Source organism: Gallus gallus, chromosome 5, assembly GCF_016699485.2.
Source record: "Gallus gallus isolate bGalGal1 chromosome 5, bGalGal1.mat.broiler.GRCg7b, whole genome shotgun sequence".
Taxonomy (NCBI): domain Eukaryota; kingdom Metazoa; phylum Chordata; class Aves; order Galliformes; family Phasianidae; genus Gallus; species Gallus gallus.
Genome location: NC_052536.1, coordinates 52,745,031 through 52,758,404, shown reverse-complemented (window position 1 = coordinate 52,758,404; position 13,374 = coordinate 52,745,031). Strand labels below are relative to the sequence as shown.

The following is a 13,374-nucleotide window of genomic DNA, read 5'->3' as shown; positions in this document are numbered from 1 at the left end:
TCTCAGCGGCGCCTGCGCGCTGCTCTCGCCCACACGGGCGGAGCCTTTCGTGAGGGGAGTCCTCGCGGCGCGGATTGGCCGCCACCCCCTCCAGGTCCCGCCCTCAGAGGAAAGGGGAACCAACCAGGGAGGGGCGCTGCCTGGGCGGTGTGCCTCGGCCTCGAGCGTGAGGCGTGGAGGCGGCCGCGGGCGGGGTGTCGGCGGTCTGTGCTGGCCCTGTGAAGCGAGGGGTCGGCGGTGGGTCCGCCTCGGCAGCCGTCCTGTCGGGCTGGCTGTCATTCCTTCTGTCCGAGGGCTCAGCTTGGCCTCCAGGGCTCCATGATGCTCCTGGCTGTCCCAGCAGTTGTGTTTTTTGACTTAATGCCTTAGTACGCTTGTACCTCGCCTTAAAATCAGGAGGTTAAACTAGTGCTAAATGTGCCTCTCCTTGCTGCTTTTGTGAGCAGCGTGATCAAAGTGAATAGTTAGCCTGAAAACCTGGAATTCAAATAATAAAAACTTGAAAGAATACGAAGTGGAGGTGATGGTTCCTCCATACTCAGCACTGGTGAGGCCGCACCTGGGGCACTGTGTTCAGTGCTGGGCCCCTCACTACAAGAAGGATGGTGAGGCCCTGGAGTGTGTCCAGAGAAGGGCAACGGAGCTGTGAAGGGTTTGGAGCACAAGTCTGCTGGGGAGCGGCTGAGGGAGCTGCAGTTGTTTAGTCTGGAGAAGGGGAGGCTCTGGGGGGATCTTATTGCTCCCTGAAGGGAGGTGGCGATGAGGTAGGTGTTGGCCTCTGCTCCCAGGTTGCAATGATAGGATGAGAGGTGATGGCCTCAAGTTATGCCAGGAAAGGTTCTGGTTGGATATTTGGAAACATTTCTTCTCCAAAGGAGCGGCAGTGGATTGGCACAGGCTGCCCAGGGAGGTGGTGGAGTCCCATCCCTGGAGGTGTTCAGGAAGCATGGAGATGGCACTGAGGGACACAGCTGGTTGGACTGGATGATCTTAGTGGTCTTTTCCAGGGCCATTATGTCTACACAGTATAGCAAAAATTGTTGTTTGCTGCTTTGTGAATTGCTTCGCTCCGTACTTCCTGGTGTTCTCATTAACACTGTGCCTATGGAATTTGTGTTGTCCATTACAAGAAAGTCTGTAGGAAAGCTGGGCTGAAGAAAGACTTGTCTGAGAAGAAAGCCCAGACTTGTACAGCATTCTAGCAGTGACCTGGAAGCAACTGCAAAAAGTCATTGCAAAAATTAATGGAGGCTGAATAAAAAATGGCCAGAATGTCAGTAGAAACATCCCATCCAAACAATGAGCCAAGCATCACACCCTATCAAAGAGCCAAGTGTGGAGGCTGTAACTATCAGATATAAGGCTAAACCCTGGGAAGATACTGGCACTGAGAGGGACGTAGGGTTAGAATAAATAAGCATTTACATAAGGGCTCTGCCATACAATGCTATGACAGAAGAAAAAAAAAAAAGGATTAATCAATGCATAAACAATGGAATAAAACAATGTTCATTGTACTTCTCGTGTTTGGCCTTAGCAGTGCCTTCCACAAGACAGTTCATACAGTTCTGGTTCTCATTTCTGAAGAAGAATATTGGGAAGTAATAGAGCAAACGCTCAGGCAGTAGGTTCTGGTGGTTAGAAAAAAAATGCCTTACACTGGCAGGTTTTAAGAACTAAAGCTGTTAAAAGTAATCTAAAGGAATTGAGAAGTGACTTGATTGCAGTGTATAAGAACATTCCTGGGGGAAAGTACAGGATATTAAAGGCCTCTTTAATCTATTGAAGAAAGGCGTAATAAGAGGCAGTGGCTGGAGGCAGGCATTCAAATATGAAATAAGACACACATTTTTATATGGTTAACCACCAGAAACCATTCCCAAGAGAAGCCGAGGATTCTTCATCATTTCATGTCTTCTGTTGAAGATTAGATGTGTTTCTGGAAATAATTTTTTAGCCAAGCAGAAGATACACTTCAGTTTATTGGATGAATACAGGTTGAAATCTGATGGTCCGTGATACGCATCGTGTCAGGTTAATCTAGTGGGACCTTCATGTTTTAAATTTTAAAGGCCTGAAGCAGACATTCCATTAATAACCATGAGCATTAGAATCTTCTCTTTTTCCTTGCCTTGAAATACTTCCGCTCAATAAAAAGCTGATCAGAATTTAATGTTTGACTGCAGAACATATGAACTGAGACAAGATCTGGGGGTTTGGGCCCTTTTACTTCCCAAATATACACTCTTGGGGTTACTCAGAAAAAAAAATCTCTGCATTTCCATTTAGATTTCTGAATGAATAGATCCTTACACAGAAATTTCATATAAAATCTGGATAGTGACCCTCCCAGAAATATTTCACATCGAGCACATCAATTATGTAAAACTGCCTCAAGGCCAAGAGGTTCAGAGAGCACCAAATGAATCCTGATACATTACCTGTATTGTACATCTTATATATGTTGCATATGTTTGCATCATAGAGCCTTAACCTCACTTGAGGCATTATCGTAGCATAAGCAATGATATTACCAATGGAAGGGCTGCTATTACTGAAAGAGGGATAAACGGAAGATAAACAGTGTTTCAGATCAGCAGCTTGTCAGAGAAACACGCACAAAAACCCACCCCTGAAATGGTTCGTGGTAAATTTTTCTATCTTGAGGTGGAAGGCATGCTGCCATTTCTCTGCTTTCTGAGAAATGTGCAATGCTAATCCTGCAAGACATACATGCTTCCTAATTTAAATGCTTCCCTTTTTCCTGGATCCCGAGCAGAAAATTCAAAAGCAGAAGCTGAAAAACAAGCTGCTGCCTTCTTTTGTGTTTTCTTTTTCCCACAGCCAAACCACAATCTCCCCTTAAATACGGAACAGACTGAAATCTGATAATTAACTTGATGATGAATTCTGGAGCGTGATCTGAATAACTGTACAGGTAAAACCATCACTGTGGTTATAAAGGATGTAGTGAAACTTGTCTTTATGGTATGCTCTCAGTAACATAAAAAAGCTCAAAGTCTTTATGTGTGTGTGGTTGAAACTTTTTACTTCAACTTTGAACTATCAGCATGAAAACTGGATGGCACTGGAACTGAGGAAGCTTTTAAATTACTTTGGTGTTTTTGAAGTGAATAACTGCTGCAATGGGCACTCCAGAAGGAGCGTGCAGTGCACCCTACAACTGAAATGTGTCCCCTTTTGCTCTCTGCAATACAACGGATCCAAAGCTGTTCTGCATACCTTTCAGCTGATAGTGCAAGCGTGACATTGTAACATACGCATTTCCACAGGTGGCAAACCAGCATACTCATGGCCACATTCCCAAAGGCTATAAGTGTCCAATGGGACAGCTGTGGGACTGGATGGCAGAGGAGGTGCAGAACACATCATGCTCACAGCTGCTGCCGTGACCATCCTGTAACAGGACAGAAACAGAGCCAGCAGTCATTTATGAAGCAGAACATCTCACTTGCTATCCCTGCAGATGGCCACTGGCTTCTAGGTGTATTTAGGGCACTGGTTCTGCCTTATGAAGCCCTAAACCATTGGAGAACCGTTTATCTGTGTCAGTGGCAGCCAGCTGTTTTTCTCTCATAGAGTAATTGGAGGAGCAGGTGGCAGGGCATTCTCCAGAACTGCGGGGCTTGTTTTCTGTCATCTGAAATAGCTTGAATTTGGTCATTTCCTGGCCACAAAGCATCTGTTTGTCAGTGTTTTTTGAAGAAAATATAAATAATTTCCCAGCATGATGGAGGATAGAAAGGAGAGGCTGTAGAGGTCTGGATTCCTGTTAAGATTATTATTCCAAGGCTTCTAGGATTTTGTTGTATTGCTAATAATGTTAACGTACTGATAGTCAGAGGCAGGCTTCCTTTTAGATAATTTTGGATACAAACAAATAAATATGTGGCTGTCTATTGGCGATATTATTCTCCATGGCTAAAAAAAAAAATGTTGGGTAGTTTGGGAAGAATAAGGCACGGTTCTTCTGTTTCTTGTTATTTATTGCTAGGCTATAAAGTTTACCAGCTGTAATAAGAAAGGAGTGCAATGACTTGCTGCAATCCCCTAAAGCCAGTTTGACCTGGCTGTGCATTTATGCCTGCTGGATAAAGCTAAGAGTTAAGTATGTAAGAGTGCCTTGTTATTCTTTGTTTGCTTTCATAATGCTTTCCCTATATTATTGGCTTTTGTAAATTTGTTGTAAGTTCTTTAGGCAAGTATCATTGTTCACACACTATTAAGTAGTTGCAGTATTTTAGTGTGGTAGGGGAAGGTCACTGTGTGCCTCACAAATCTCGTCTGTTGGCAGAGCAGATACACTGAGTCACAAAGGCCCAAATAGCTTAGTGGCAGGAACACCAGCAACGAAAGCAGAAAGTCCAAGCTGTGTGTAAGTGGTGAATGTTTCACTTTAGAGCTTGGATTTTCCAGGGAATGGACTAAGGTGACTTTAGTGCGTCCCTAGTTTACCTCGGGGTGGCAGAGCACGTGTTCCTGTGGCACAGGATGTAATTTATATTGCACTGCTGCCTCTCTGGGTGAAGGCTGAGTGTGCCCATAGTCACTCAGTCTCCTCAGCTCTTGCTTTTTGTTTTTAATCCACACCTGTATTGGCACGTGGTCTTGCAAATGCAGTGATTAGGTGACTGCATGCAGATGTAGAAAGTACGATTTTATGATTTGCTACAGAAAACAGAAATTAAAAAAAATAAGTAATAAAAGAGACTGTAGTGATATGATCTCCCCTGCAAAGTCATTCTGGGAATGCAGTTGTTGTCACAGAATCACAGATAGGATCACAGAATCACAGGGGTTGGAAGGAACCTCAAGAGATCATCAAGTCCAATCCCTCTGCCAGAGCAGGTTCCTGCAATAGGTCACACAGGTAGGTGTCCAGGCAGGTCTTTATTCCTCTCTATAGAAGGAGACTCCACCACCTCTCTGGACAAGCTGTTCCAGTGCTCTGCCACTCTTACTGCAAAGATTTTCTTCCACACGTTACTACAGAACTTCCTTTGTTCAAGTTTTAGGCCATTACTCCTTGTCCCATCGCTGTGCACCACTGAGAAGAGCCTGGCCTCATCCATTTGCCTCCCACCTCCCTTTAGAAATTCATAAACATTAATTAATTCCCCCTGCAGTTTTCTTTTTCCCCAGGCTGAACAGACCCATGTTTCTCAGACTTCCCTCCAGGCCCTTTATTGTCTTTGCGGCTCTTCACTGAACAACTGTATTGTTATATTCTTTTTTGTTCTTCTGTGAACTTAATTCCACGTATTTAACCACTGGCCACTTCAAGCATAATTCAGATAAGGTGACCTTAATCTGTCTTAAATTATTTTATGTTCTCAATAGCAGCATGAGAGTGCCTTGCAGTCATTGCTTGTTCAATCCATAGGACTACTTCACAAGGGACAGGAATGCATAATTCCTCTCCACTCTGTTTTACAACTGGGAAGAGATGCAGACTTTTAATGATTTCATTACACTTAAATTTCTTCCGTTTTCCCAGGTTCCCTTAATTTTAATTATTTTAATTGAATAACGTATTGTCTTCATGATGAGAAAGTGGAAATCTGTCTCTGAAGAGACTAACGAGCAATGAAAGACTCTGGGTGTTTTGCCTCTTAGGCCCAGGATTTGGAACTCAAAATAGTTAAATTTGGGAAGACGGGGGAGAAGTCTGTTGCTTTGTGGGTGGGTAGGGTTTGTTTTCTCTTTTAATAGGAACGAGGAATCAAACACTGAGAAGGATGGTTTGGTTCTGGCTTTTTCAAACATTCAGGTTAATAACATTTAGCTGTTGGTGTGAAACTCATTTCTAGAAGGTATTTCTACGCTCTGCCTACCAGGGATTAAAAAGAACAGCTTGTTTTCACTTGGAACAGCTGCCTGCCTTCAATCCCATGCTCTCCTTTATTATCCACAACATTTACACATCGAAAAGACAAACTAGTTGCTAACCCAGTGCATGCACCCCTATCTCTAAGTTCTTTTATAGCTATATTTTATTACTAACAAGGCATCAGAGAAGGGATAGAATGAAAAATGCGCTCATGCACAGCTCTTAATCAACTCAGAGCCCTGAATTAGAAGGCTTCTTCCACATATCATCTGAACATTTCTGCTTATACAATACCTGCAGCCTTTTTATCACCATGATATCTACAGATCCCTTACAGATATTTGTCCTCATTAAGACAGGAATGAGTCCTTTCATGCGTATTTGCATCAACTGGAGTTATTGCATACTGAGTGGATTTTTGGGTGCAAGAGCAGGAGTTACATCAGTACCTGCAAACCAGCTGTGCTGCAGGTGAAATGAGGGCTGGGCACCTGGGGCAGCAGGAAGCAGATTCTTGCTGGAGCATGCAGGGAGCAGCAGGGATCCCAGCTCCAGGCTCCCCACTGGCACAGCCCATGAGAACATACAGCCCATGAGAACATATCTGTGATCCAAGGGATCGGAGTGCCTTGCAAAAAGAGGCTAGATGTATTCTGGTTACTCAGACTCATCAAAGAGTTATGTCCCACACTTCACTAATGGAAAGGAAATACTGGGAATCAATCTGCATGGGAGAGGTGCAGGAGAGTTCACCATCCAAGGACATGGAGTTTACCATCCTGCTCTCAGTTCATGCAGGGGGAGAAAGGCAAGGCAGAGATTTGATATGTTATGGGAAGCCGTATGTTTAACATAAGATACATAAGAGATGGGAATTTGCCTTAGCGTGTGCACTTACACGTTTTAATCAGTTCCAGACATTTTTTTCTTGGAAAATCCAAAATTGGCAAGATTATGAAATGGAGCCAGTTCGTGTCCGAGCGTGTGTCGAGTTACTCATCATTGGAGTAGGAGGACTGAAATCTTCCCAAGGCTTCTTTCTGACAACATTTTTTCATTTTCTGTTCAGAGAAAAGAAGCCACAATCTATGGAATATGTTCATAGTTCATACTAATTATGAACTCTCTTCAGTTTCAGAAGAACTGTTTGTAACTACTACAAACGAGGTCATCACCTAGAGGCCAAAATTATGTCCATAGGCTTCCTCTGCAATGCAATGGGAAAGGCAGGAGCTTTGACAGAGAGTCCAGGATGTCTACAGGATGTTGAGGGAGCTGCTGGGAGTTAGCTAATAGCAAATCAAACATGAGAATGACTCTGAAAACCCATCCCACACTTCAGGCAGGGCTACAAATGACATGCCTCAAGTTATGTGCCATACAGGATCCAGCCTAAATCCCAGTGAGTTGGTTGTGAATATTCTTACAAATAATTGGGAAGAGTTCACCTTTTCACAGGGCATCTGCCCACTTTCATTGTGACTGCCTACCAGTTAGAGCTCTTGCCTGGAAAGGAACTTTCTAAGCCTTTTTTAAAATGTGATCATTAATATTAATTCACTGTCATTATAGTTCTCTTCACTGCAGGTAAATGGAGAACATCCACAATATCACAGAGAAACTTCTTTCATTCTGCTGAAAGTACCGGTGAGACATCTTCAGTCTTCCATCTTTAGGATGCTACGTGCTCTGTGTCCTGGCTCTGGATCTCAGGAAAAGGCCAGGTGCTCTCAATGATTCTCACAACAACCTGCTTGCCTTACAGCTGCACCCTTTTCCAGATAATGCAGCCCATGTGTCCCAGGGCAAATCAGAACCAGTATAACCAGTAGTTTGAATGGAAGCTGTACTGCAGGCTCTCGCTCTCAGGGTTGCGTGATGATTGCTGTTTTTCTTAATTATGAAGAAAGCACTCAGAATTATGTGGGTGTATGTGATATTCCCTCAAATGTAAATTCAGCTTTAAAAATATCGTCGTGAAGTGAGCAATTAAAATTTTAGTGGCGGATGAGTTAAAATATGTAGGAGGATTTAATGTCTTGCCCTCAGACATCCAAGTCCTTAAGTAAAGTGCATTGTCACGATGGATGGCTTCTAGGATATTTACTTGGCATGCCAGAAATGGGACTCAGATGGATCCACTGGGCTCAGTTCAAGAAAACTACCAATAAGTCTCCTGCTGTGGCAACTGCCTGACCCCATGGTTGTCTGAAAATTCCTGCCACCTTCTCATTTGTCCTGGCAGTTTCACAGGTCACTGAGCTGGAATGCCCGTGGCTGCCCCGGCAGCAGTGACAGGTAGGGTCAGGATCTCAGCTGAATCCTGCCATGGTTCAGATAGACAGCAAGCACACGTCCCCATTCCACCCGAAACCCAGAGGAAGCCCATTTGGCTAGGTATGCTTGGTGCCTCGTGGCACCAGGCTTGTCACTGTTGACAGAAAAACTCACCTAGGGGGTGGGAAATCTAAATTCAGTTCCAGCTGTGTTAGGTGATCTGCACCGAGAGGTATTGGTAGCTTCAATGCCTGTGTTGGCGCCCCATGAATCCTGCCTTTGGATGGAATGAAAGTTAAGCAGCTGAAGGTTTGGACTCAGGGTGTGTAAGCGGTTGGAGCTGGCCAAGGATGCAAGACTGCTGATTCACAGAGCTGTGATGCAGCTGTGTGTAAAGCACAGTGAGGATGCAGGAGCTCTGTATTAATTTGCCTGCACACCTCCTATTACCACCCTCGTGATCTGCTATGGCTGCTGAGAAGCAAGCAATGAAATGGGATGTACAGAAAGAGAAGCATTCATTATGGAGGGGGTGGGAAACTGCTTATGTGTTTGATCACTGTATTTCTGGAAAGAAAAAAAAGTCATTAACCAAACATGACTGGAGGAACTTGCAATGTAGGTTCAACTGCTGAGAAGCTGTATTCTCGGGATTGTTTGGTTTTGCCCCTTTATTGTGCTAGAAACTACATACTGCTGATGAAGGAGCTTTTAAAACCAGCTTAGCCAGGCTGGTCTAAGGAAGGCTAAACACTGTTCATGAGAGGACTGCAGTTGTCATGCTCCCCCTATCTTAAATTTTGCTGTTTTTCTGCCTAATCTCATGTCTTCCTCCTTTATGTCTAGGAGACTGAAGATGCTTACTATATGTAATGTAGTTTTGCAATATGTGGCTGTCCTGCTGTCCACCTCTTTATATCTGTGTGTAGATGCATGTCTATGCATGCACATCTCTGTTAGTATGCTTTCTTACCATTAGCTCTGTCTGCTTTCTCACCTGCTTTTCTTTGCTGGGAACCTACCTAAGTCCTACCTAGGGTAGAACTCTATTTTTTCTAGTGAATCTACTGAATCTGCACGTTATCCATATGAAAATAGAGCTGACCCTTCTGTCCTAGAGAAATACGCAGTCTCTGAGTCCGCAGGCTTTGGGTTCCATGGTAATGCCAGCTTACTCCGTGTCGTATCCAAAGGAAAAATGGAGAGAGCAAGACAAACTCAGTACAGCAATGACTAGCAACCCTCTTTCAAGTGCAGATTTAATAAGAACACCTTTTTTGCTCAGCAAAATCACTGCCCTTCCTCAAAACACTCATGAGAGCAGAACCAGGACTTTTATACCAAGAATGAAATGGAATCTGAATGGTGCAAGAGGCTGTTCATAGTGCTGCTATTGCACACTATGTGCAGCAAAGTCTTGGCACGTTGTGTTTTGCTCAAGTGGCTGACCACAGTGTTTAGCTACATAACAACTGCCTGAGAGATTTCTGATGAAAATGCAGTATTTTTTCTGTAACTTAATGAGCTACTTTGATTTATTAACAACGCTTGGAAAAACCACACTGCAGGACGTCAGGCTCTCTTAACATGAGCTCAGTGTCTGCTGAGGTGCAGTCCCACAGCACCCCCAGAACACAAATAGATCAGTCCCTGAACTAAAATGCAGTTATTTTTGTCAGAGCATTCCAAACATTTGCAGAAACATGGGAAATTGGAGGAAATCACAAATCCAAACCTCAGATCGTGTTCTCTGTAAGCCTGGCCAAGTTTTATTAGCTGTATCCCTGAACCTGGGCCATGTCTTCAACAAATCTGATATGACACAGCTTTTGACTTAAATGGTTTAAAAACATAAATTTAAAATGCTTGTACAAATAATTACTTGTTGCCTTCTGGTTTCAGCTGCATTTTTGGCCACATACAGTTACTAATATGAATGCTCTTTTCATGCAGAGATGGAGGAAGCTTGTATGTGGGTGGCCCTTGGGAAAAAAAGAATGAACACTTGCTTTCTTAGTCTTGAAATACTCTGCAAAGATGGTGAAGGTAGGAACAATAAACAGATTGAGATGTAAGAGAAATTATTTAGGTCATGGTTTAGAATTGTTTAATGGGCCTCCAGGCCTCTCCTAATTCCAAATAAAGCTCAGAGGAGCCAGAAGTTCTTAACACCTCTGAAAGGCATTGTGCTGTTACCAGAAGGTGAAAACCTTATTAAAGGTATTTCTTCTCTCTGTGCTTCCATATGAATAAAACATAGAAGTTGATCCTTTGTAGATCAGCAGATGAGAAGTGCCTGAAGATCTATGTTCAATCAACACCTCAGGTGCACTTCTGAATAATTTCCATGTAGCCTTTCAGACCCAGAAACCCTCTCACCCCCCTGCAAAAACATTTCATTGAAACCATTGATGTATCCTTGCTGACAATTAAAATCTGAAGTATTAACTGCCACATAGTCCTTGATAAAACAAAACTGATACTTTGTAAGAGCTGCTTTCAAGCTCTTCCTCACGTAACCGAGCAGCACTCAAAAGAAAAGTGTAGGAAGTACAAGATTATTACAATGTCTTCTCCCATTGTGCTGGAAAACTGATGCCAAACTCATATTCATGTCTTCTAACTATGCCAAAACAGTAAAATGCACAAAACAAGTGCATGTATCGTGTATTTGACATCTAACTGCTTCAAAGAAGTGCAAAAACAGAGCAGAGGATCATTGTGAAGATGATAGCAGGGAAGGTTTCCGGAGAAATCCCTGCTAACAGATACTGACCCACCGACAGCAAATCCAAACTTCACGTGGCCGAGAGCCACAGCGTCTGTGGTGGCTTTCTCCTAGGGTAGGCCCTGGGGTCTGGAGGTGGCCCTGGCTGGGCTGGGAGAGGTGTCCATATGGGGCAGGTACCCATGTGGAAGAGGTGTCCTTGTGAGAGAGGTGTGCTTCTGAGAGAGCTGTCCTTGTACCAACCCCTCTGCACACCCAGACCTGCTGCAGGGCAGGAGCAGGCCCTGGTGAGGAGGCCTCACTTCCCACTTCCCCTGTGCTGTCCGTTCTGACCTGTGGGTATGACCGGCCCAGAAAAGGTGGCAGAAATTCATGAAGAAAAGTGTTTAAGAAACAAGCAGAGCTGGATCACAGCTTGTTTCCAAAGGAGGCTTCAGGCATCTGAATAGAGCTCCACGGTACTTCACCTGAGGAAGGGTTGGTATAAAAAGCCTGGCTGGCAGAGGAGTGCAAAGTCTGCTTTAAGAAACAAAAATCACAGGACAGAATTTGCAGACAGTGGGCTGAAGGGTGGGCAGCTGCAAGACGTCCAGCTAAAAGAAGCCAGTGAAAAGACACGGAATGGCTTTTTAATCACTCCGTCTGGGAAAAGATTATGCAGAGATTAAGGGAAGGGCATGTTTGCAGAGATAATACAGATCGAGGGACAGCCAAGAGATCAGAGGTTGCCCTGAGCTTCACCGTCCGGCCTGTGCCTCTCACCCATGAGGCCACACAGTGCAGCTCCCACCAGAGCCAATGCTGCCAGCACAGCACAGCCGGGCTTTACCTCCATGCTGCGTAGGTGCTGGAGTTACAGGGAGCAGAGCAAGGGCACGTGGGTGGAGAAGGTACCCAAAAACAATGAATTAAAACTGTTGAGGTCTTCCAATTAGGTTTTTATTTATTTATTTATTTATTTTGCCATGTTTATGCTTATGTTTAGGCTTAACTTATATTTTATATCTAATTTACCTTTATCCTCTTCTTCCCTCAGAAATCTGCTGCTGGTCCAGGGCCTCTGGGAAAGCAGCATATCTAAAGCCATACGGTGTAAAAAGATGGCTCAGGGCAGAGCCTTGGATCCAAGTGGTGCAAATCAGCATGTGGCAACTCAGAGCAAACCGTGCTACAAGGCACAGGTCTGAGCTTGATTTTCTTGGTCTCTTACCAGGCTGAGACCATCTCTGCTGATTCTCTGGAGGTGGGAGCCATCTAGCAGACAAGTAATCAGGCCCAGGCTCTGCTCTTTGCCGCTTTGTAAAGCAGAAGTATTCCAGCCTTTCTAGCAGCAGCTGTCTTTCCTCTTTGGAATCCTACCTGATGTGTGTAAAATTGGGTGCGGGCTTAGCAGAAATCTGCATGTGAATCCCTTGCTGTTTTGTCTCACAGAGTTATTGGCGCAGGTTTTCATGCCACTGAAATGTACTTGTCAGGAGAGAGGTCCATGTTTCTCTTCTGCAAATACATGGCCATTCTGATAACAGAAAGTGAGTCCGAGATGTGAAAGGAAAGAGATGTCTGAAGTGAAAGAGCAATGCAAATGCTGAGTTCACCCCACCAGATTTTGATGTCTGTCAGTCTCTCTCTGGATAACTCATCTGTGTTGTGCTGTCATTAAAATACTTGCTACTTAACATGAGCAAACTTAAAGAAAATTTATGGACTTTTTTTTTTTGCTCTGTGTTTTTAATACAAGTATGTATTTGTGCTCTTAACCCTCCCCCGGTATTGGTATGAACTCATTGACCCTCACCAATGAGCTCCTCCACGCTTTTCTTTTAGAAAAGACATTGAGTGGAAAAAGATACGGCTGAAAGAGGTTCTCTCAGTGGCCAGATATTTTCAGTGTTTGTACGTGAGTCAAATTCTGAGTTAAAAAGGTATCTGCAGCACAATAAGACAATTGAAATGGCAATGGAGAGTTGAAGAGTTCACGCACTGAATGATGTCTCAGTTCCCTTCTCCACTTCCCTGCAGTCTTCTGGTCACGCGCGAGAGCAGATCCACTGTGCAGTGACTTTGAAGAAGGTGATGTAGAATCCCAGGCAGGAAAGTCAAATCTGATGACATGGGCGTGTAATGGCAAGCAGGAGGGTGTGCATCTGAGCTGCAGGCCCCACTTGGGTCTCACACAGGGCAGCCATGCTGTAGATTGCAATAAGGGCTATTTGCTATTACTTACAGGACTCAGGAATGCATACCATTTCCTACAAATGTATTTGTCCAAAGAACGACATCACAGAATTTTGTTTTGCCTCACTGACTGTTATACATATGCTGTGTAAACAGCAAAATTGTTCAGATCTATTTCAGAGAATTAAAAGAGCATGGAATGAGTTTGTCTTACTTTGCTTGCCACCTGTTTAAATAAATGCAGGAGTTACTGTAGGCCCAGCTGTCCAGAGCCTGGAGAGCAAAGACCATGCATCATCTGTATGATTGATTTTAATCCCCATCATGCCGTGGCTTTAAGCAC

The 13,374-nt window shown here is 44.0% G+C and overlaps 1 long non-coding RNA gene across 3 annotated transcripts; it reads left to right on the top strand.

Annotated features, from left to right (window-relative positions):
* Positions 1-686: 686 nt before the first annotated feature.
* Positions 687-12,553, top strand: LOC107053571. 3 transcript variants are annotated; one of them, XR_006939471.1, is made up of 3 exons: positions 687-7,498; positions 10,082-10,174; positions 11,893-12,553. It is a non-coding gene; the product is annotated as an uncharacterized LOC107053571 (long non-coding RNA). The 3 variants fall into 3 exon arrangements; XR_001466946.4 differs by having other exon boundaries at positions 687-7,575; XR_005860331.2 differs by having other exon boundaries at positions 687-10,174.
* The last annotated feature ends 821 nt before the right edge of the window (positions 12,554-13,374 follow it).